The sequence below is a fragment of the Hemicordylus capensis genome, chromosome 1 (genome assembly GCF_027244095.1).
Source record: "Hemicordylus capensis ecotype Gifberg chromosome 1, rHemCap1.1.pri, whole genome shotgun sequence".
Classification (NCBI taxonomy): domain Eukaryota; kingdom Metazoa; phylum Chordata; class Lepidosauria; order Squamata; family Cordylidae; genus Hemicordylus; species Hemicordylus capensis.
The window spans coordinates 339,525,689-339,548,020 of record NC_069657.1 but is presented as its reverse complement, the minus strand read 5'-3'; the positions used below and the strand labels follow the sequence as shown (position 1 = coordinate 339,548,020).

Genomic DNA, 22,332 nt, shown 5'->3' with positions numbered 1-22,332 from the left:
TCTGACAGCTGAAGTTGCAGGATGTGACGACACAGAACTGAAGTATACAGGCATCCATGAACTTTGCAGATTTTGTGATCATTAACAACAAATCATTAAATTTGCTTTAAGCAGTACAATTATATAAACCATTTATTTTTGCCAGTAGAAACAAAGCAATACAAGAAGGGGATATAATCATGCTGAGTAAAAGAGTTCAAACATCCACTTTAACATTCAGAGATGTAAGAGGTGAGCAATTTTACCAACACACTTTGCTTCTTCCACAGCATATGAAGCGGAGTCTCATCTCAAACTGCACAACAGATGGTTTCTCCTTTATTCTCCTGGAGATGTATCCACAATTAGGAAATGATCACCTCAAGACCTTCTTATCTGCAATGTACAGAAAAAGGAAGGCAACAGCAAAAGAACCATATGGACTCAGTTCCACACTGAGCTACCACTATACATTTCTCATCTATGTAGATGACTTGCACATGATCCCAAACTGGTGTGCCATGACTCATTTCCTGATTGGACTTAATCCATGTAATACAATCTCAATGTCTAGAGCTTTGTAGAAGTTCAGTATCTGGTTTCGGTCTGAGGAACCACTCGGATGTCTCAAATTTCATTACCTTGCTCCTAGGGAGACTCCCCCTGCTTCCCATCCATCATGCTCACACATTGCATTAGTCAGATTTATCCCACTTTTCTGGACTCAAGCAATAAGCCAGATCAGTTCAGTAGCACAAAATGACACCAGCTTCTTTCCTAAGTCCTACACAATGCGGCTGTGCATAAGACTGGAGCTAGGGAGGGACAGGGAAGGCAGCATCATTCCTGCCTTCCTGCACATGAACAACGCTGCTGCCCTGCTCGCTGTATTGCGCTCCCAGATGAGTGCTGCTGTGGTGAGCAGCACAGTATCAGGGAGGCTGGGGGAAGGACGCCTGGGCTCCAGGAATCCCACAAGGCACCGTGCAGCAAGAAGTTAGGCACTCTAGGCACCCACACTAGGCACACACCCCGGGTACTGGTGCACCCATAAATACTGGTTAAAAGGTGTGGTAAAAAGTCAGATTGGGTGGGAACTCAGTGCTGGGATCGAGCTCGATCCTGGCGCTGGACATGAGCACCCCAACCTACGATGGGCTGGTCTAGCCTGGGTTGGGCTGCTCCTGCTAATAGGCTTAATATTGTACTGCTTCCAAAGTCTCTCAAGCAGCACCAAATTCAAACCATGATTTGTAGTATGACCAGCACAAATATCTCTATCATGAGCTGGATTTTGTGACCAAGTTAATACCAGTTCTAATATATTTTATTGCATCTCAATACCAAAATAATAATAATAATTGAGGTAGAGAACTCCCCAATGATTTTAGGTAGTATGCAGCTATGTTAGTTCATGTTGGCCTGGTTCACACAATCATTCAAATCTAGGTTTACTAACATTAGCATGATTATGTGAACTGATGTCAAGGTGGGAATTTTAGATTCATCTTTGGCCATAAACCACCTTGGTGTGGGTTCACACAATCACACTAATGACAACCTACATTAAATCTAGATTCAAATGATTGTGTGAACTAGGCCATTCACTCCTTTCCAATTGACCAACGTCCTATAGCACCTGTAAGGTCATGCACATGCCCATAACCACTGGTGGGGTGGAGGGCTGGCCTCTCTGCACATGATCCTGATCACCCACCCCAGTTCACTCTGCCGCTTGTGGCAGCACACAAGCTGCGCTGTGATGAGAGGCAGAGCAGGGAGCCAGAGGATGAAGTCCTCAACATATCTCAATGCACCATGCTAGGAGTGTGGTGCATTGAGGGATCCTCCCTCAGCCGGGTGCTCTTGCCACCCAGTAGGGATGTGCACTGAACCAGTTCCACTCCTGTAAGAGTGTGTGTGTGGGGGGGGTCACGTTAAGGTACAGGGAAGGTTTCTCCTACCTGTCCCTCCCTTCCCCGCTGCTCCCCCCTCCAGCACTCACTTAAACCATGTGGGCACAGGTCTGCAGAGTCCCCGCTTGCAGCCACTTTCAGCATTGCCCAGCATCCCCACACTCATGGCCGACATGCGTGTGCATTCCACGTGCACGTGCGTCGGCCATGAGTGTGGGGATGCTGGGTGACGCTGAACGTGGCTACAAGAGGGCACACTGCAGTCACCCACCCACATGGTTTAAGCGAGCGCCGGAGGGGGGAAAGCGGCAGGCAGGGAGGGACATGGAGGAGAAGCTTTCCCTGTCCCTTGAAGTGACTCCCCCCCCCACCGCACTTCGAACCGGCTCAAACGCCAGGTGATCAGACTGGTTCGGCACTCCAGAAAAGGAGCGCTGAACCAGTTCCATGCACATCCCTACCACCCGGATCTGTATATGCTCGGGATGTGTGCAGCTCAAGCATACACACGACCCTGGCACTGGGGTAAAGTGTATGCTCCCACCCTTAACCCTGAATAAAGGCTGGGGTAAAAAGCTGGGTTAAGCAGGGCAGCAGCACTGGGATCAGCTTCGATCCCAGTGTTCCACACAAGCAGCCCAACCTAGACTGGGCTGCCCAAGCCTGGGTTGGCGTTGGAGTGGTCCAGGTTGTTGTTGGGGGCTTCAATGTTCATTTTGGGACTGGGTTGTCAGGAGCAGCTCAAAAGTTCATAGTGGCCATGATGACTGTGGGCCTAACCCAATTGGTCTCTGGACCAACACATGATGCTGGTCACATGCTCGATTTGGTCTTTTGCTCTGAGCAGGGTGGTGTTCCATGGGTGGGGACTCCTGTCATCTCCACATTGTCATAGACGGACCAGGTAGAACTTACAGCCATGATGCACCTCTGCAGGGGTGAAGGACATATTAGATTGGTCCGCCCGAGGACGTTATTGGATCCAATAGGATTCCAAGAAGCCTTGGAAGGGTTTAGAGTTGGCTCTGATAATGATTCTGTCAATGTTCTGGTACAAACATGGAATAATGAACTCACTAGAGCAGTAGAGATAATCGCTCCTAAGCGTCCTCTCTGACTTGCTTTAAAGACAGCCCCGTAGTATTCGGATGAACTGCAGGAGCTAAAGTGGCGAGGTAGACAACTAGAGCGCAAGTGGACTTGGCAGTTGGCACGGGTCTAATTGGGTACAACACAGAGCAGATTTGAAGATCTATGCTCCGGCAGTTCAGGCGGCAAAGAAGCAGTTCTTTTCTGTCCACATTGCTCCCGCTAAATCATGTCCAGCTGAGTTGTCTAGGGTTGTAAGGGGGCTAGTTTGTATCCCCTCCCTTGCATTTAAACTTGGAACCATTGATTACTTGCTATGACTTTTTAAATGACTTTTTGCTGTTAAAATCTCTCATATTCGGGCAGGAGTCCACAGTTACTGCAGAGTCTACTGTGGAGGTGTCCAGCAACTCCTCTTATGGGATTAGATTGGATCATTTTCAGTTTGTGACTCCTGAGGAAGTGGGCAAACTGCTTTGGACTGTGTGTCCCACAACCTCTTCTTTTGACCCTTGTCTCATCTGATAATCATATTATCAGAGAGGTCTGGTAAATATTATAAATGCTTCTTTAAGGGAGGGCAGGGTGTTTCCTTGTCTTAAGGAGGCTATTATTAGATCACTTTTGAAGAAAGCTGCACTGGATCCCTTAGAGTTCGCTAATTACAGACCTGTTTCTAATTTTCCATGGTTGGGAAAGGTGATTGAGCGGGTGGTGGCCTCTAAGCTCCAGGCAGTTTTGGATGATGCAGATTATCTAGACCCATTTCAAACTGGCTTTCGTGTGGGCTATGGGATCGAGACTGCTTTGGTCAGCCTGCTGAATGATCTCCAACTGGCTATCAACAGAGAGTGCGTGACTCTGCTGGTCCTTTTCGATCTCTCTGTGGCTTTTGATACCACCAACCATGGTATCCTTCTGGACCACCAGGGGAAGGTGGGATTGGGTGGCACTGTCTTACAGTGCTTCTGCTCCTACCTCTCTAGCAGATTCCAGATGGAGTCACTTGAAGACTGTTCCACTAAGCAAGAACAGAAGTGTGGAGTCCCACAAGGCTCCATACTGTCTCTAATGCTCTTTAACATCTACGTGAAACTGCTGAGAGTGATCATCAGGAGATTTGGTGCAAGGTATTAACAATATGCTGATGACACCCAGATCTAATTCTCCATGTCGACCTCATCAGGAAATGGCATATCTTCCCTAAATGTCTGCCTGAAGGCAGTAATGGGCTGAATGAGGGATAACAAACTGGTTGAATCCAAGTAAGACTTGGGGCGGGGGGGGGGTCCGAGAGATGGTGAGGATCTGTCTGTTCTGGATGGGGTTACATGCCCCCTGAAAGATCAGGTATGTAGCTTGGGAGTGCCCCTGGACCCAAAGCTCTCCCTGGTTTCTCAGGTTGAGGCAGTGGCCAGGAGCGCTTTTTATCAGCTTCAGTTGATACGTCAGCTACGTCCATTTCTAGAGGTGAATGACCTTAAAAAAGTGGTACATAAGCTGGAAACCTCCAGCCTTGACTACCATAATGCACTCTACGTGGGGCTGCCTTTGTACATAGTCCAGAAACTTCAATTGGTACAGAATGCAACAGCCAGATTGGTCTCTGGGACTATACGAAGGGACCACATAACACCGGTTTTAAAAGAACTGCACTGGCTGCCGATACGTTTCCGGGTGAAATACCAAGTGCTGGTTATTACCTATAAAGCCTTTAATGGCTTGGGTCCAGGCTATTTAAGAGAGCACCTCCTTTGTCATAAACCCTGCCACCCGTTATGATCTTCTGGAGAAGTCTGGTTACAGTTGCCACCAGTTTGTTTGGTGGCAACCCAGGACTGGGCTGTCTCTGTGGCTGCCCCAGGGCGTTGGAATATGCTCCCTGCTGAAATAAGAGGATTTCCTTCTCTGTTTGTTTTCAGGAAAACCTTCAAGACTGTCCTGTTCTCTTAGGCATTTAATTAGAATTACAGTGGGTGTAGGAAAGAATCACCCCCTTTGATAGACCTTAAATTCCGGTTCCCTTACATCCTGAAATGAAAACACAAAGAAAATTCCCTTCACCAGCTGTACTTATCCAATGCAACCTATAACATCCAACTGAAAAACATCACAATTACAGTCCAGAAAAAGTGTCAGAAATAAAAAACAAGAATTACTGAGATTGAAAAAGGATCACACACCCCCCAATGTCAATATTTTGTTGAACCGCCTTTTGCTTTAATAACAGCCTTGAGTCTGTTGGGATACTTCTCTATCAACCTTGCACATCTAGACGGAGCAATATTTGCCCACTCCTCCATACAGAACTGTTCAAGTTCGGTCACATTGGATGGTAGGTGTTGGTGGACTGCTATCTTCAAATCTCTCCACAGATTTCCTATGGGATTTAGGTCTGGGTTCTGACTGGGCTACATGAGGACGTTCACTTTTTTCTCCTTCAGCCACTGTGTGGTCAATTTTGCTGTGTGCTTCGGATCGTTGTCATGTTGAAAGGTGACTCTTCTGCCCATCCTGAACTGTCTGGCAGAGGGTAGCAGGTTTTCTTCCAGAATCTGACGGTATTTTGCCCCATCCATTTTTCTTTCTACCCTAACGAGAGCCCCAGTCCCTGAGGCAGAGAAACACCCCCACAACAGGATGCTGCCACCTCCATGCTTCACTGTAGGTATGGTGTGTTGTGGATGTTGAGCTGCGTTGGATTTACGCCAGGTGTACTGTTTGGTGTTGAGGCCAAATAGTTCAATCTTGGTCTCATCTGACCATAAGACCTTTTTCCATTTGGCATCAGAATCTTCAAGGTGCCTTCTGGCAAAGCTCAAACGAGCTTTAATGTGGCCTTTCTTGAGAAGTGGCTTTCTCCTTGCGACCCTCCCGAACAAGCCACATCTGTGGAGCGCTCATGAAATTGTTGTCACATGCACAGAACAACCACTCTTTGCCATGAAGTCCTTTAACTCCTTCAGAGTGGCCATTGGCCTCTTGGTAACCTCTCTTACCAGTTTCCTCCTTGCTCTTCCATCCAGTTTGGAGGGCCGACCGGATCCAGAGAGGATAGCAGTCCACCAACACCTACCATCCAATGTGACCGAACTTGAACAGTTCTGTATGGAGGAGTGGGCAAATATTGCTCCGTCTAGATGTGCAAGGTTGATAGAGAAGTATCCCAACAGACTCAAGGCTGTTATTAAAGCAAAAGGTGGTTCAACAAAATATTGACATGGGCGGGGTGATCCTTTTTCAATCTCAGTAATTCTTGTTTTTTATTTCTGACACTTTTTCTGGACTGTAATTGTGATGTTTTTCAGTTGGATGTTATAGGTTGCATTGGATAAGTACAGCTGGTGAAGGGAATTTTCTTTGTGTTTTCATTTCAGGATGTAAGGGAACCAGAATTTAAGGTCTATCAAAGGGGGTGATTCTTTCCTATACCCACTGTAATTGTAATAATTGTAATAATTTATTTTAACAACTATTTTATGCTATTGTTTTTATTGTGTCATGTATTTTAATCTGTGTTGACTTTTAAATATTTTAAATTTTGTACACCACCTAGAGATGTACATATCAGGTGGTATAAAATATGTTAAATAAATAAATAATAAATAATATATGTAAAGTATTTTGAACTTTCCGACATGCTATACAAATTAGCATTGGTGTGTGTGTGTTGGGATGTGTGTGTTTATGTGTGTGTCTAGGATAAGTCTGAATTTCACTAAAAAAAAATTATGAGTTCTTAAGGCATGAACAAGTATGATGAAAAACTACTAGATTATTAGAATCTCATTAGAGCTATTAGTGTGGTGTTGACTCATGCCAAGACCAATACACTCATTTTTACAATGAAAAAAAAGCATTGACGTTCTTTTAAGCCATATTCTGAGCCTGTACTCAGAAGAGATTTCTAAAGAAGAGTTTTCTTTAAAATAATTATTTATTTTAATAATATGAGAGATGAAAAAGTATTATTTTGAAACAATATGTCACTGAGGTTCGAAGCTCTCTCAGTGCTTTTAAGATATTACACTATACTTGCTTCAGTTTCACAGGGGAAAATTTTCATTCAGTAACCTGAAATCATTAAACACACATCAGCAACTGGAACCAGAACAGAAAAAGTTGAGACTTTTGGAGTCTTAACCTAAGTTGTATCAAATATTCTCAACTCTATTGTGGAACAGAAACTAGTAGTTTTGGTGGGGTAAAAGCCTCCTAAAACCATCATACGAAGTGTTTGGCCCCATTTATCCCTCAGCAGCTGCCATTTCCTCCTTCCTGGATTGGTCATATTGCTGATTCCTCCCAGTCAGGAATAACACAGTGGACAGAACACTGTTGCAATGCTACATATACAATCAAGATGTTGCACTGTGATGACATCACTGAAATTAACTAAGGGCAAAGTAAATAAATAAGCAAATATTTTCTCAAGGAATGCCAAAAATGCTCACAAGTGTATAATTTCAAGTTTGTTCATATGTAAGTTACTGATCCAGCTTTGACCCTCAGGTAATCAGATGTCCCTTCACATAAGGACACCTGTGCCTCACTGTTTTCTTATTCACTAGATTATTGCAGCCAATGTTTTGGCTGGTTAACTCCAGTGCACACAACCAACACTCCCAATGAGAGGACTGTGGAAGAATCTCTCTTTTGCTAAATTATCTCTTTTTCTCTTCACTTCTGGAATAGGAGTGGCACAAATCAGATGCCGCTATTCAATTCAAGCTTGAATCAAATTGCACAATCATCTAATTGATTCGTCAAAAACAGCTGGCTTGGCTGGCTCTCTCGACAAAGCACCCTTGAATGATTCAAGCACCATTTTGAGGCCCATTTTGCTGGGAAAATGGGCCTCAAAATGGTGCTTTTTAGGGGTAGAGCTGGTCTACCAATTTGGGTCAGCAGGTATACTAGCCCTCCGCTCTGTACTTTGCACGTCTGCCCATCTTGGATGCACTAAATCCGCAGCGGAGTTAGAGATGAGTGACAGTGCATACTATGTTGTGCTAAGTCTGGAGTGGAGGGCTGGTCTACTCACTGACCCCAATTAATAGACCAGCTCTCCCTGGAAAAACAGGCCTGAAAATTGTATCTTTTCCCCAAGGAGAGCTGATCTACTGAGAACTGGTCTACCCATCAATCCCAATTGGTAGATCATCTCCCCGGGGTGGGGGGGAAGCACCATTTCCCCAGCAAAACAGCCCTCAAAATTGCACTTGAATCACCCAAATCAATTTGGGTCAAATTGGGCATAATTCTCGTCAACCCTGATTGGGCCCTCTATTTTAAGGATGATTTTATTTTATTTATTTATTTATTTATTTATTTATTTAATGGATTTTTATACCGCCCCAAACCAAAGTTTTGAGGTTGTATCAGCGAATTGCCCCCCAATTCAACCTGAATCAATTCAAAGCTGAATCAAATGGCACATCCCTATTCTCGAGTATGCATTATGTCACTCATCTCTTTCTTTTCTCTACCCCTTCTGTCTTTTTGTCATGACAGGCAGCTGAAGCTGGTGCCCAGACCAGTGGCTTTCCTCAGACAGAAGAAGAGGGCTAAGAGCCATCAATTTCCTCCTCCTTGGTCTCTCACTTGCCTGTTCCCTGTAAAGCCACAGTGGAATCCATCTCAGTCTTCCATTCTCACATGCACACTCTGTGCCTGGCTCTCTTCCTTCCCTCCACCCACTTCCAAGCTAAAGCATGTGCTGTTTGTAGCAAGGCTTACTCAACACAATGGTCTTTGTTTGCTACATTATATTATAATATAGCCAATCCACCTTTCTTATTTGCCATTGCACATATTTGTCATTTTAGTTCTTCTTGAGAAGCCAGATACAATGCTTGAAGAGGTAATAGTGATGCCACAGATGTCACTTTCACCAGAACTGTGAGGGGGGAAATGTCTTCTTGAGAAGCCAGATGCAATGCTTGAAGAGGTAACCCCTATGCCCAACCTGCTTAAAGCTAATGGAGCTTGCACAGCAACTGTGCTTGTTGGATTGAACCTACAGTCTGCAATTCAGTATGTAAATCAGCCATTATGCAGGTAATACTTCTGAAATTGACTCATGGTACCAACCAGCTCTTCTCACAAATGCTGCAGGTCATGTAACTGTCTTTTCAGATAAAGGATCATCCAAATTCATTACAGTAGTTTATGATCTGATTTAGGTTGGCTGGCATGGTCCAGCCCAATTGGCTACGTCTATGAAGTTTAGTTCACAAACAGTTGGCTGCTCCCAAAGAGAGCATAAGCCACAAACTATCGATGAGTCAATTAAGAAATGAATGACTGAGTACACTGAGCATCAGGTTTATTGCTCTTCTTTGTCTGCATCTCTCATAAAAGCAGTGAATAAAGCTAGACACTCCACTCCACTCAGATTAGTATTATTACCTGTGATGTCATCCCTTGCCCCCTTTGACTCTTCTCCCTCCTTTGGTTATCTTCCCTACCATCAGTTATAGTTTGTAAGCTCCATGGAGGCAGAGATCCATCTGGTTTGGATAGTGTGACCTTTATCCAACAGTATAGTGTAATGGTTAAGGTGTCAGACTAGCACTGGCAAGATCTAGGTTCAAATCCCCACTCAGCCATGAAACCCACTAGGCAGCTCTGAACCATCAACATCTCTAAGCTTCGAACACCTACAGTGGAGGAAAAATGAGAAGAATTACCCTTGTACATTGTCTGGTACTCCTGAGAGAAAGAACAGGATGCAAAATGTAATAAACAAATCGAATGGGGGAAGGGGTTCAGGTAACAGGAACCTTAAATGTGGGCAGGCCTTGAGGACATTTTGCTGCTTTTATTGTTCAGTCAACAGGTATCATCCATTTATCAAGCAACTAATTTTATTTTTCCTTTATCTTCAATGTATACAAAATACTATGGAGGCCTATTTGGTCCAATAGATGATAAATTATCAGTGAGTTCCTTACCCAATACTTCTAGAAGACAGTTTTTTTGTGCATTTGGCCTCATATTAATCTTTGGCTTACAATCTGGGAAGCTTTTAACCTTATTCTTTCACTGAATGTTCACATTTTTCATCTATCTGTCAACATGCTGTCTATATATGTAGACTCTTCTGGAGTTCTAATAGCCTGTGTGTGTGTGTGTGTGTGTGTGTGTGTGTGTGTGTGTGTGTGTGTTTTCGTTGTCATGTCCTTTTGGAATAGTTAACATGAGAAAAAACTAATTCTGCTGTGCAAGCTTGGGCCACCTGCTGGACAAACGTTTGAGTAATTGTACGTACCAGACAATTACAATGGTTTCTGTCTTGGCAGTTATTTAAATAATTTGAATTTAAATGAAAATTTATTATTCTGAAGCCAACATGGAAAGCAGGAAATATTTTCAGTGCAACTCACAAATTCTATCTATCTATCTATCTATCTATCTATCTATCTAGCTATCTATCTATCTATCTATCTATCCTTGACTGTGATGTTAGATTATCACTTCCAGTTATCGTCTTAATAATTATTTATTCATCTATCCATTTATCAATGCAATTATTTATTTATCTATCCATCCTTGATTGTGGTGTTTTTTATCGCTTCCAGCTATTGAAGTTTATATGATCCTCATTTTGCCCACCTTCCTTACTAGAGCTTCCTAGTGGCTGTAATCTTGTGTAATCAGATTTATATGTAAATGCATGCCAAAGAACAAATTTTTTTTAAAAATGACTAAATCAGGAGCACAAAAAACTACAAGCAGGAAATGATACTCTGGAGCATGTCCAGGAATATCCAGGCTTGTTAAGGATGAGGCCTACAGGGTCTTTCTTGCCTCCAGCAAGCCCTCTGTGCCACTGACTCCCTCACAGCTTCCCAAGAATAATACAAGCCTGCTTAGAACAGGGAAGAATTAGCAAAGAGAGCTCCAGACAAGTTTCTCTGTGCTTGCTTTTAGTGAGCTTCCTCAGAAAAAGCCTTCAAAATGCTGTTCGGCTTAAGAATAATCGGAGGATGCTAAAAAAAACCAAATACAAACAAAAAAAATCCCAAACTCATTATAAGGGCAACAATCACAAATGGCAGAGTACACATTGCAGGGAACTCCTGATTGGCAATGGTTTCTAGGGATGTGCGAAATGTTTCGGATACAAAATGTTTTGTACCCAAAACAGCCTGTTCCGGGTGTTTTGTAGACAAAACAAAACACCCATTTTCCAGGCCCAAAAGTTTTGTATACAAAACAAAACGTCCCTGTTTCGGCTACAAAACGTTTTGTTGTTTTGGACCTCCATTTTGTGGTGATCTCTGAGTCAGTCTTCATTTCGTGTTTGACATCTCTTTGAATTTCCCACCCTTCCAGCCTTCTGATCGGTGACCTAAAGCATGGGCTGACCTGCTGACAATTCCCTCCTTGTTCCCCATTGGCTCTTTTGCTTCTTGCCACTCTTTACTGACCCCACATTGGCCAGGGGAAGGGTGGCTAACCCATGGGGTGCTGGGTTCTGTTGTTTCTGTGGTGTTCTGAGTGTAGATTCTCTGGTAGCATATGAGAGTGGATTCTTGTTTTTCACTGAAAATCTCATATGCTACCATAGAATCTACAATGAACACCTCAGAAACACAAAACCCAGTACCCCAAGGGCTTATGGGTATGGAGGTGGTTGGCACACTATGTGCACTATACAACCCCTCGCTCTGGGAAACCCCAGTACCCCCCAAGTGGAATTATGGGGCTGCTGAAACCTCCATTATTCCCTATGAGAGAAATCTTAAAAGACACGTAAACTTCAACAATTCACAAAAGATCAGCCCTTTGCCCAATGGAGAGGAGAACTGGTCTTGTGGCTGAGCATGACTTGTCTCCATAGCTAAGTAGGATCTGCCCTGGTTGCATATGAAAGGGAGACTTGATGTGTGAGCACTGCAAGATATACCCCTCAGGGGATGAAGCCGCTCTGGGAAGAGCAGAAGGTTTCAAGTTCCCTCCCTGGCTTCTCCAAGATAGGGCTGAGAGAAATTCCTGTCTGCAACCTTGGAGAAGCCGCTGCCAGTCTGTGAAGACAATACTGAGCTAGATAGACCAATGGTCTGACTCAGTATATGGCAGTTTCCTATGTTCCTAATTCTTTTGAGATAATTCTGGAAGTTTCCTTGCCCCCACTGGGCACTAACACCCACCACACTCTGCTTTGGGCCATCCCTTTCCCCTTGATTTGAAGCAATACATTTGCTGGAATCCCCATTATTCCCTATGGGAAAATTCTTAAAGATGTGTAAACTTAAAAAATTCACAAAAAATCAGCCCTTTGCCTAATTCCTTTGAAATTTGGGTGGTAGCTTCCACCCATTGGACACTACCACCACCACCCACTCTTTTTGCCCTGGGACCCTTTTTAAAAATCCAAATTGATTCAGATTCGGAAAATTCGGCTACAAAACAAAACAGGGCTGATTCGGATTCAGAAAATTTGGGTACAAAACAAAACGGGGGTGTTTCAATTTGGATACAAATTGAAACAAGAAAATTCCAAAATGCACACCCCTAATGGTTTCCTGTCTTATTTACTCATGATGCCAATGGTTTCCTGTCTCGTTTGCCCATCTAGAAAACAACACCAGCCCTGTTCAGATGGGGGGGGGGCTGTTTTCATGTACAGTGTCCGAGAGGGCATCCAGAAGCACCATCCCAATGCTGACAGACCCAAAAGGATCAGCCTCCCCATACTCTCCAAAGTTATGGTGTTTGTCTGAGTAGGCAAATACCATAAGCATGATGGCATATCTTTTTCCATGATCAGAAGACTGGCATTCCAGCCTTCCGGTCGTGGAAAAGGATATTGACACACTAATGGTGGTTGCGTCTTCAGGCAAATGCTGAAAGTTTGGAGAGCGCAATGTGAGGCTTCTTGGCACATCAGTGCCAGGCAGGGCTTGACAGTATTCTCTTAGGATACTGTATGCATATGCAAGTACAGTGTTTCTCTCTCTCTTTTCATGTCTGAACGGAGGTATCTTCTGATGACAATGTGATAAGCAGCTCCAAGATTTCCTGTCCAACTTTTCCCTCATCCTTTAACTTCATTGTGATATGAATTGGAATGACAATGTCAATGAAGGATTCCCCCCCCCCCGCCACGTAACAGGCATTTTTTTTAAAAAGTTATTGATAGGGAGTTGTCAGACATTGTGCTCCTACCTACTGGCCTTCTTCCCAGTTATTTCTGAGGGAGAAGTGGTCACTGGGTCCTTTGTATCAAATAGAATGGGATGTACTTTATCCTTCATGTTCCCGTCATGGAGACAAATGAACAAAAAGGTACAAAAACAATTAAGGAAATGAAATAGAGAAACCAGCCATAAGTAAGAGGTCACGTATCAGTGGTGTAAACAGATCTTTCATTTAAATATTGGCAGCCTTTGCAGAATAAATCCAGAGCCAAGAGTCAAGTGAGGACACCATGAGAAATTATGGGTTTCTGTTGGCGTTGGCGCGGCGGGGGGACAAGAGGGGGGAAGAAAATAGAAGCACAAATATCACCTGTGACTGCCAATTTTTTGATAGAAGTTCTGGAGGGAATCAACACTTGGGCACAATCCAGACAGACAGCCCAAGAAGTCACAGAGCTGGGCACCTAGAGCATCCAACTCCCGGGGGAATCCCCCAATGCACTGTGCTGCTTACATGCTGCGTTTTGGGATTCCTGGGGGGCAGGACTCACTTTCCAAGCCTCCAATGATCTACACTGCTCGGAGCAGCACAGATTGTGGGGGTGTGCAATGCGCTCTGGAGAGGAGATTGTCAATCATCCAGGGGGGAGGTAGGTTCATCCCTGCCTTCCCCTTGCCCCCCCCCGCCCACTCCTCTCATGGTCATGTGTATGACTTTAATGTCTTGAGAAGCCCATATTGGATAAGGGGTTGGAGCTCTTACTAGGGACCACATCCCAGAGACACAGGGGAAATGGAGTTGATGGGTAAGACAACCATCTGATGGCTTCCTAGTTCCAGCAAAAATAATAACCACCACACTGGTTTTTAGAACTGAGAAGCTGCTACATGGATGGCTATCATTCCTTCAGTGGCATGGTCTGATAGGATGAATACCATTATAATATACATCCTAGGTTTCTCCAACTAGGCTGTGACTGTGTGGCTCCCACATGCACTCCAAACAAGCATAGAAGGACAGTCAGACCTAGGATTGTTCAATGCCTGACTAGAAGGCAAAAGAGCTCTGCCACACATGCCATGGCCTGTTGCATGGAAGAACACCTTGCATGGCCACAACAATATTGGAAGGAAGGATTCCACACAGCTACTGATTTCAGGGCCTGGATGCAGATGCTGGTAGCTGTGCGTATTCAGACCTAAGTGTACTTGCATGCAGCCGCTGCCTCTGCAGGGTTCCTACACGCTATTAGCTGAAACAGGGTCATGGCTTTTCTTGGTAGCAAGGATTGCTTGGGATTACCAGTACATGCAGTCCTTCTTGTTAGAAAATGCCCAATAAGAAAGGACTGGTCACATATCAGAAAGCTAAGAATTGTTTATGAAGAAATTAAATATCCTCTTAGTTGAAATAAATCTCAGTTAATGTTTGATGAACAGGTTCATAAAGCCTGAAGAAAACAGGTAGCATGATCTGCTATCTATAACTTATGTTTTGACTAGGGTCACATGAGAATGCTAAGTACCAGTGTGCACTCCAATTATGGACTTGAACTGCTCAAATTATGAAGGGTGAAGAACAGAGGATCTCAGTTCCCAGAATCCTCCCAACTTTTGGACAGACTTCATAGGTGGTCCTGGTGGAACATACTCAAACTAATTATTATCCTTTTGCAATGTATACAGCGTTGGTAAAACTGAAATTCCAATTAACTGATAATCATCTACCATACAAACTACCACTTCTAATCTACAACTGTGAAAACTAAATAAATAGCATAAAGGGGGGGGGGATCTGCAATTTGTCTATCATCCAGGAAGAACTGTCACACTCCATTTACAAATTTTGTGCAAACACAGTTAATTGCATGCAAATAAAAATATGAAAAGTACCCTGAGCCTTCTAATTCCTAACACATTTTCCATGTGCCAGTTTCCTAATGCTAAACATGTTGTCCACCTCTGAATTAACCTAACATCTTTTGTTTGTAAGTAACTCAGCCCCTGCTACTATGAGTGTACTTGGAATGTGTCTTCTGCAGTGCTGATAATAATGATGCTCTCTGTCGTGCAGAGAATGTGGCCACTGTGGTCATTAAAAGCAGGAGACAGCTGTATATTCCTAGTTTCTAAGCTTCAGTCTAACAATCTTTGTAAATCTCCATGGAGGAGCCTTTCCAATATGAGATGAGATTAAACGAGATGGTGATGATTATCTAAGTTGGCAGCAAGACAGCAGTCGTAGTAAACAGTTTAACTGTGCTAGAGGGCGATGCAGAAAACACAGCAGCTACCAATAAAAACTACACTGTGCAGGCTGCCCCAGCACGGGGAGAACAGGTTTGGATAAAAGGGTGTAAGCCTAGTCTAACAAAAAGCCCCTCTGTTTGCTGGAGTTCCAGCTCCAGCTGGCATCGACCGCTTGCACCAGTCACCCTAATGACCACTAGGGGCATTGGGAGTAGAGATAAATAGTTAGGGTCTCCTTCTTTTTCCTGTTTATCTCTGCCTCTATGACCCCACTATGGATAGAATGTACTCAGGAACTTCCTAAGAGTGACTTCCTCCTCCTCCTCCTCCTCCTCACAATGCTTCTAGCTTTCTTTCTCTGAGCATCATGTACCTATAGGACTCTCTCTGACCAACATGTAGCCAGCTGTTAGATATAGATCTTTTCTATCATCATGGACTTCTGAATAAAGTAGATTAGCTTAACCTTACATGAATCTAGGGTTGCCAACATTCAGTTGCCCCAGTATGGGACACAGAGGGGCAGGGCCATCATTTCTGTACACACTCTTCCTCCTGCTTCAACCCCCAAGGCACTTCCTAGCCCCATTCACCTGCCTTGCATTGTCTTCCCTGTTGCAATGTACCCTACATACACTTTCACTCACCATGTCCCTGGGTGGGGCTAATGCTGCATGTGGGAAAAGCAGTCTCCTGGAGGCTGGGATTTGGGGGGACGGAGGAGAATCTTCCAGTGCACAGATCTTCCCAAGCCTTTCTAGGAACCTCCACTCCCTTTGCCTCATTGCTCCCAATTCCTCCAGCCTTGCCCCTGCAAAGCGACAGCTCAGCACTGGCTTCAGCGCTTCTGCAAACAAGGGTGTCGCTCGCTGCATGCCTTTGCTCCCAAGTGTCAGCTTTTGCAAGGCACTGTTTCTCTCCCCAGTACATGGGGGAGCTGAATTTTGCCACAGAGGAGCCCCAAGCAGAAGAGCAGCAGCCTGCAAAAACATAAGACGCCACTGTCATGCCCCTGTCCTTAGATAGTGAAGGGGAAGAAGATGCTGACAGCCCTCCGGACGATGCAGGGGTACCTGAATGGCAGAGCCCAGCTGTCAGTCCACAGGAAATAGCTGAAGCAGGACCGGTTGCAGTCCCAGAACAAGCAGAGCAGTCAGAGGCAGCAGCGACGGGGAGCGGAGAGCAGGACACTGAGTTAAACAGGGCGCCCCCTCTGACTCTGCAACAGAGGAGAATGATGAGACGCCAACAACAGCTGGAAGTTCTCAGAAGAAGTAAATACCTCCTTAAAAAGGCAGGTAAATCCTGAGTCAGCTGAGAGCAATCAAGCCAGGCTATAAATCAAGTCTGCAGGCAGCAACCAGATGCTGGAAAACAACACACGTCTATCGTGGAGCGTACACCAGCCCCCAGCCTGAGCAAAGGAGATTCCTAGCCGTGCGCTGGCCTCTGCGACCCAGACTGGTTTCCTACTTGAACCCTGTCTCCTGCCGTGCCCTGCTCTGAACACTGAACAGCTAGACTCCACTGCATCGTCCCTCCTGCGAGTGCCTTATTTTCTTGCTTCGCACTGGCTCCGTGGAATCTGGTTGGAGGAAACATCCAGTGACCATGACCTACCACCTGGACTCCAACGTCGGGTGGACCCACCGTACCCACCCACCGCACAACTCCTCCTCCCAGGGTGTAATCTCCACGCAGCAGACCCAAAATATAGGGGAAATGGTGTCCCAGACAGGATGACCATTTTCCCCTGAAAATAAGGGATGTCCTGGGTAATCCAGGACTGTTGGTAAGCTTACATGAATCTCCATGCTTATCATTTACAAGCTGTTGCCCAGCCCTTGAGACTCTGTTAATTTCTGCTTAGTGAATTAGCTCCTGAAATGCTCTGCTATATGAGTAATTTTCTCTCACACCGTTGATCTTTATTTTTCTGATTTCCCCTCTGTTTACCCCACATCCTTTTTTCAGAGTCAGACTATAGAACCTTCTGCTATCCTTATATATCACTTCCTGCCCCTGCCCCTTCTTCTCTTCTTTTTCCTATATAAACTTCCTCTTTTCTAATTTTTCTTTCTTTCTTTCACAGGTGGTAGCACTTAGTTTCACATCTTGCACAAACACAAAGTAATCATATATAGATTCAACTAAGAGTTTATTCAGAAACAATTCCATTTTCTTCTTTCCCTCCCTTTTCCTTTCCGACTCCGCACCCCCCTCTACAGGATCCCCAATGGGATAAGCTTCTAAACAACAAAACATAAAAGATACTGGGTAGAAAACAACAGAATCTTTTTCCAGTTCATCCGAGCCACCCACTTCCCCTAGACCATGTCCGACAAGTCCGTTCTTTGTTCTGCCTCTTTTAGAGTTATCATTGCTTTATGCCTCTCTGGTGTCTTTGTTTAGAGAACTTTCTCAACATTTCATTGCCAATATGTGCAACTCGGGGCAGATGGCCCCTCTTAGCTGGATTTGACTCAGGGCATTCTGATTGCTGACCACTATTCTAAGCCATCGATTGAGATATATGAGTAATTCTACCCTTTTATCACTTCAGTTCATGTAGGAGACCAATATTTGGATAAAGCAATAAGCACTTTTCATAAGATTGTTAGTTCAGGATATTGACAGGCCATTTCCATATAATGAAGATTCTCCAGTATCATGACAACAGTGATTATAATTTAGCTTTCTAGCCATTTCTAGACAATATAAATATTTCATTTAGAAGAGAACACATTCTCAGCCTAAACCTACATATCTGTGAACATTCTGCAATCAAATCAACCAATTATCTCATGCAGGTCAGTTTTTCCAGCCTAGCAGCTAACTGATAACTTGCTACAGACCTCAAGCCAAGTATAGTCCCAAACTCCTGTGGTTTGAAATGGCTCATTTCAACTAAAAAATCAGCACAGGGTGTGGAACCTAGAAGCACTGAGTTAAATCTCTGTTTGAGAGATTTAAATCGCCTCTGTTTAACTGCCCTGAGCCATTTTTGGAAGGGTGGTATATAAATCAAATAAATCAATAAATAACACCTGTAGCATAAATTGTTTTACTCCCCACCACAACATCTCACTTTGCCCCATTTTCACCAATACACCATCTCCCACCCCATTGACAGAAAATATAGAGAGTATACAGGGCACACCCACCAACACTGACCTCGATGCATATGCATGGATTCAGGGTTTCTGATTGGGTGCAAAGCCTACATGCATAATTGCATACTGCTATATGTAAAGCAGTACATATTCCACTGACATTCCATTGAACACATGGATGTTGAGGATAGGACTGGTGGGTGTGCAAACATCAGAGATGGGGCCTGGTGGAAGAGCCAATGGAAGGCAGTAGCACTTTTCCCTCCCTGTGCACATGGAGTGCATTGTGTGAATACCCAATAAGTTTATGGATGGCTCCTTTGCTGTATGACCCATTGTAACATATGCTATTAATATTGTAGTTCAAAAGGTTGTTGGAAGCATGAGACTAGAAATGATTGTAAAATGAGGGCAATTGAGATGTGATGGATTATAATGCAAGAGAACTGCTTAGCCAAGCTCACTGAATGGCCTTGGCTAAGTCACTCTCTCAGGCTAATCTACCAGGCCAATTTTTAAAGGGAGGATCATTTCCCCACTGCAGAATAAAAACAGTATGGCTCACACCAGAACGAATACATTGTTCTTTTCAACTTAAAAGCCATTCAAGTGGCTCACAAAAGAACAAATACATAAAATTTTGGTTTCTGTTTGTTTCTTTATTGCATTTATATACCCCCTTTTGTCTGTAAACCCCAAAGTAAGAAAAGCTTCATTGAAAACATTGTAAACAATGTAAACAATGAATTCAGCTTCACTGAAAACATTGTAAGAATAACGTAAAATATAAATAAGCCACAATGATTGCAATATAAGCTTTAAAAAGAAAAAGGATCTGCCATAAAACTTGAGAAAGATTAAAGGATAATAATTCAGCCACCCTCAAGAGTCACCAGGAACAAGGAAAGAGGAGAACCAAGAGTAAACTGCCAATCAGCTCTCTCAGTTACATTTCAAAGGCTCAGATAAACAAAACAGTTTTGAACCACCCATAAAAAGATGGAAGAGAAGAGCCAGTGCAAATCACCCCAGAGAGAGCATTCTACAGGCTGGGGACAATAACCAAGAAGGCTCTGTCCTGCATGCCAGGCAACTGCATCTCTAAGCTCATTGGCAAATGGATCAGAGGCCTCCCCCGCCAGCCGGAAGATCTTGCAAGATAGATAGAATCACTTCGGAGAAGGCAGTCCTTCAGGTAGTTGGGACTCAAACCATATTAAGGCTTTAATGGTCGAAACCAGCACCTTCGATTGCATCTGAAAGAAAATAGGAAGCCAGTGCAGATCTCCCTTGTAGCAGAGCTGGGTGTCATCAGCATATTGATGGAACTGGAGCCCAAATCTCCTCCCCCAGTTGTAGATACTGAATAAAATGGAGGGCAAGATCAAACTCTGTGAAACTTCAAAGACAAAAGGCCAATGGATTGAACAATAGTCCTCCAATAACACCTTCTGAAAGAGGTAGGATAAGAACCAGTCCAACAATAAGTGGTCAAGCCCCAACCCTGAAAGATGATCCAGAAGGATACGATGGTCATCTCTGGTATCAAAAACCTCTGAGAGGTCCAGCAGAATAAACAGGGATGCACTCCTCCTGTCTAGTTCCTGGCATGGATTATCCACAACAAGTCAACCAAGGCAGTGCCAAACCAAGTCTGGAAGCCAGACTGAAATGGGTCAAAATATTCAGATGCTTGGATGCCGCCACACACTCTATCACGTTGCCCAAAAAGCAGGCATTAGAAACCACTTAAAGTCATTAAAGTCAGAGAAATAAAAAAAGAGCTTCTTCAAAGGATGCCTCTCTACTACCTCTCATCTCTGATGCATTCTGATCATGATGCATTCATGAAACGTTCTTCAACCATCAACATCTCTGATGATGGGGCCTGGCTGGCCACAGATGCAATGGCTACAGTCAAACACAGATTTTGGAGGGCAAGAGCCAAGTGTCAGTAGGTCTTAATTAGGCCTGATTCTCTAATCTCTCCCTCTGCTACAGCCAGGTGGTACATTCTAAAAACACTACAGTCCCCTGAAAGGCATCTTGTCCTTTCTTCATATTAGCTTGGTTGCTGTTTCAAATGGCTCAGTGCCATGTGGTTTCTGAGCCTTTGGAAAGCCACTGCCAAATAGAGTACTGTAAACAGAATAGGCCAATGGTCTGCTTCCATATAAGACAACTTCATATATAATCTTACCAAGTAGACCCATTGTGAAAAACTGGTTGTCCTAATTGTTGTGGGGGTAAATGAAATAAGGATCAAAAATGTATTTTGCACAAGAAAAGGACTATAAAATACAAAGTAATGATAAAATTCTTTGCCTTCTTCCAATACTGTAGCAATTATTAATAAAAACTGTCATGATTTTATTTATTCAGTGAAAGATCCCTGATAAAAGAGAAGTCATTTTTAGTAAATGGAGGCTTATCTCAGATCCATAGTGTAAAATATTAATAACAGATTACAAAACTCTGAGGGATTTTTTTGCAGCTATCAAGAAGATATTGCAAAGGAAGTATCTTTGATTCTATTCTCTAATGGAGGCAAGGCAATCAGAAATAATTTGCATCTAGTCTAGGGCACCACAACTTTGGACCTCCTGCAGATGTTGGACTACAACTCCCATAAACCCTGGCTATTGGCCACTGTGCCTGAGGATGATGGAAGCTGTAGTCCAAAAACATCTGGATGTCTGAAATTGTGAAGCCCTGATCTAGTCTGAAGACTTTGATCTATACAACAGTTTGAGTTTCACACACCATGCTAGTACAAACTCTACTGAAATAAATGAGTCTTATGCCTGCAGACTACTCCAAAGAGCTGAGCCAAAAAAGAGTACAATGAGAAAAATTAAAGAGAGTGTAGTCAACCATCATAAGTGAATGTATTAGATCTGCCAGGGATCTGCTTATGATGAAGGTGCTAGAGGATGATCACCTTTCAATATTTAGTGAATACCTATATCATGTATTTGGCAAATCCAATTGCTTTCTCAAATGAGGCTTTGGTAGCACACGTACAGGAACATTAGAAAGGGAAAGCCATAGGAATGATACATATCAGAAAGCAAAGTACCCATGTGTAGACACGACAGCTGATTCTGATGATGTTCTAATGTGTATTGCTCCCACTGAAAGGGGTGTTTGCCCCCCACGCCAATTCCACAAGATACCTGTGAACTGGATGTGATGTTTTCAAAGACACGTGCATGTAAAGTCCAAGGCATGTAGACCTGAATAACATATCATTTCCCAGATTTTATGTGAGTTAATGGCCTGCATGTATTGGATTCAGGCACATAGGTATTTTTGCACATACCTCTTGTTCTGTTTCCTATTCCAGACTCTGTGCTAATTTCATTGACAATTGTTACCTATTTGCAGGCCTAAAGAATAAATATAAATAGCAAGGGACAGAGAAAAGAAGCTACATCTCATAGAGCTCTGTCAGGGAGGGGGGTGTCATTATTTTGCTTCCAGTCTATATCCAGGCGAGCTGCCATTGAAGCAAAACTATGATTTGGGCAGAATTAAGTATAAAAAGTTGGATCACATGAATTGCCTGAGACCATATTTGGCCGTGCAGGTGAACATCTATATTTAGTTTTGGTCTAAATGCCATCCCAAGCTTTTCCCCTGGAAACCCTGCCACATAAGAGTCCCAGAAATCTCCACTTTTTTTTTCTTTTATTGCAAGCTTCAGCTTAGCAAATTATAAAATTTCATGAGGAGAGTTAGCATTTTTTTCATATCTTAGCTATTATGGCAACACAAATTGGACAAATATAGTCTTTTGCACTAGCTTGCATTTAAATACTCAAAATTCTACCCTAC

At 43.6% G+C, this 22,332-nt stretch overlaps 1 long non-coding RNA gene across 1 annotated transcript; it reads right to left on the bottom strand.

The window, feature by feature from the left end:
• Positions 1–240: 240 nt before the first annotated feature.
• LOC128342474 (uncharacterized) lies at positions 241–16,599 on the bottom strand. The gene is made up of 3 exons (XR_008314999.1): positions 16,456–16,599; positions 16,030–16,362; positions 241–375 (listed from the first exon to the last, which is right to left on the bottom strand). It is a non-coding gene; the product is annotated as an uncharacterized LOC128342474 (long non-coding RNA).
• Between the last annotated feature and the right edge of the window lie 5,733 nt (positions 16,600–22,332).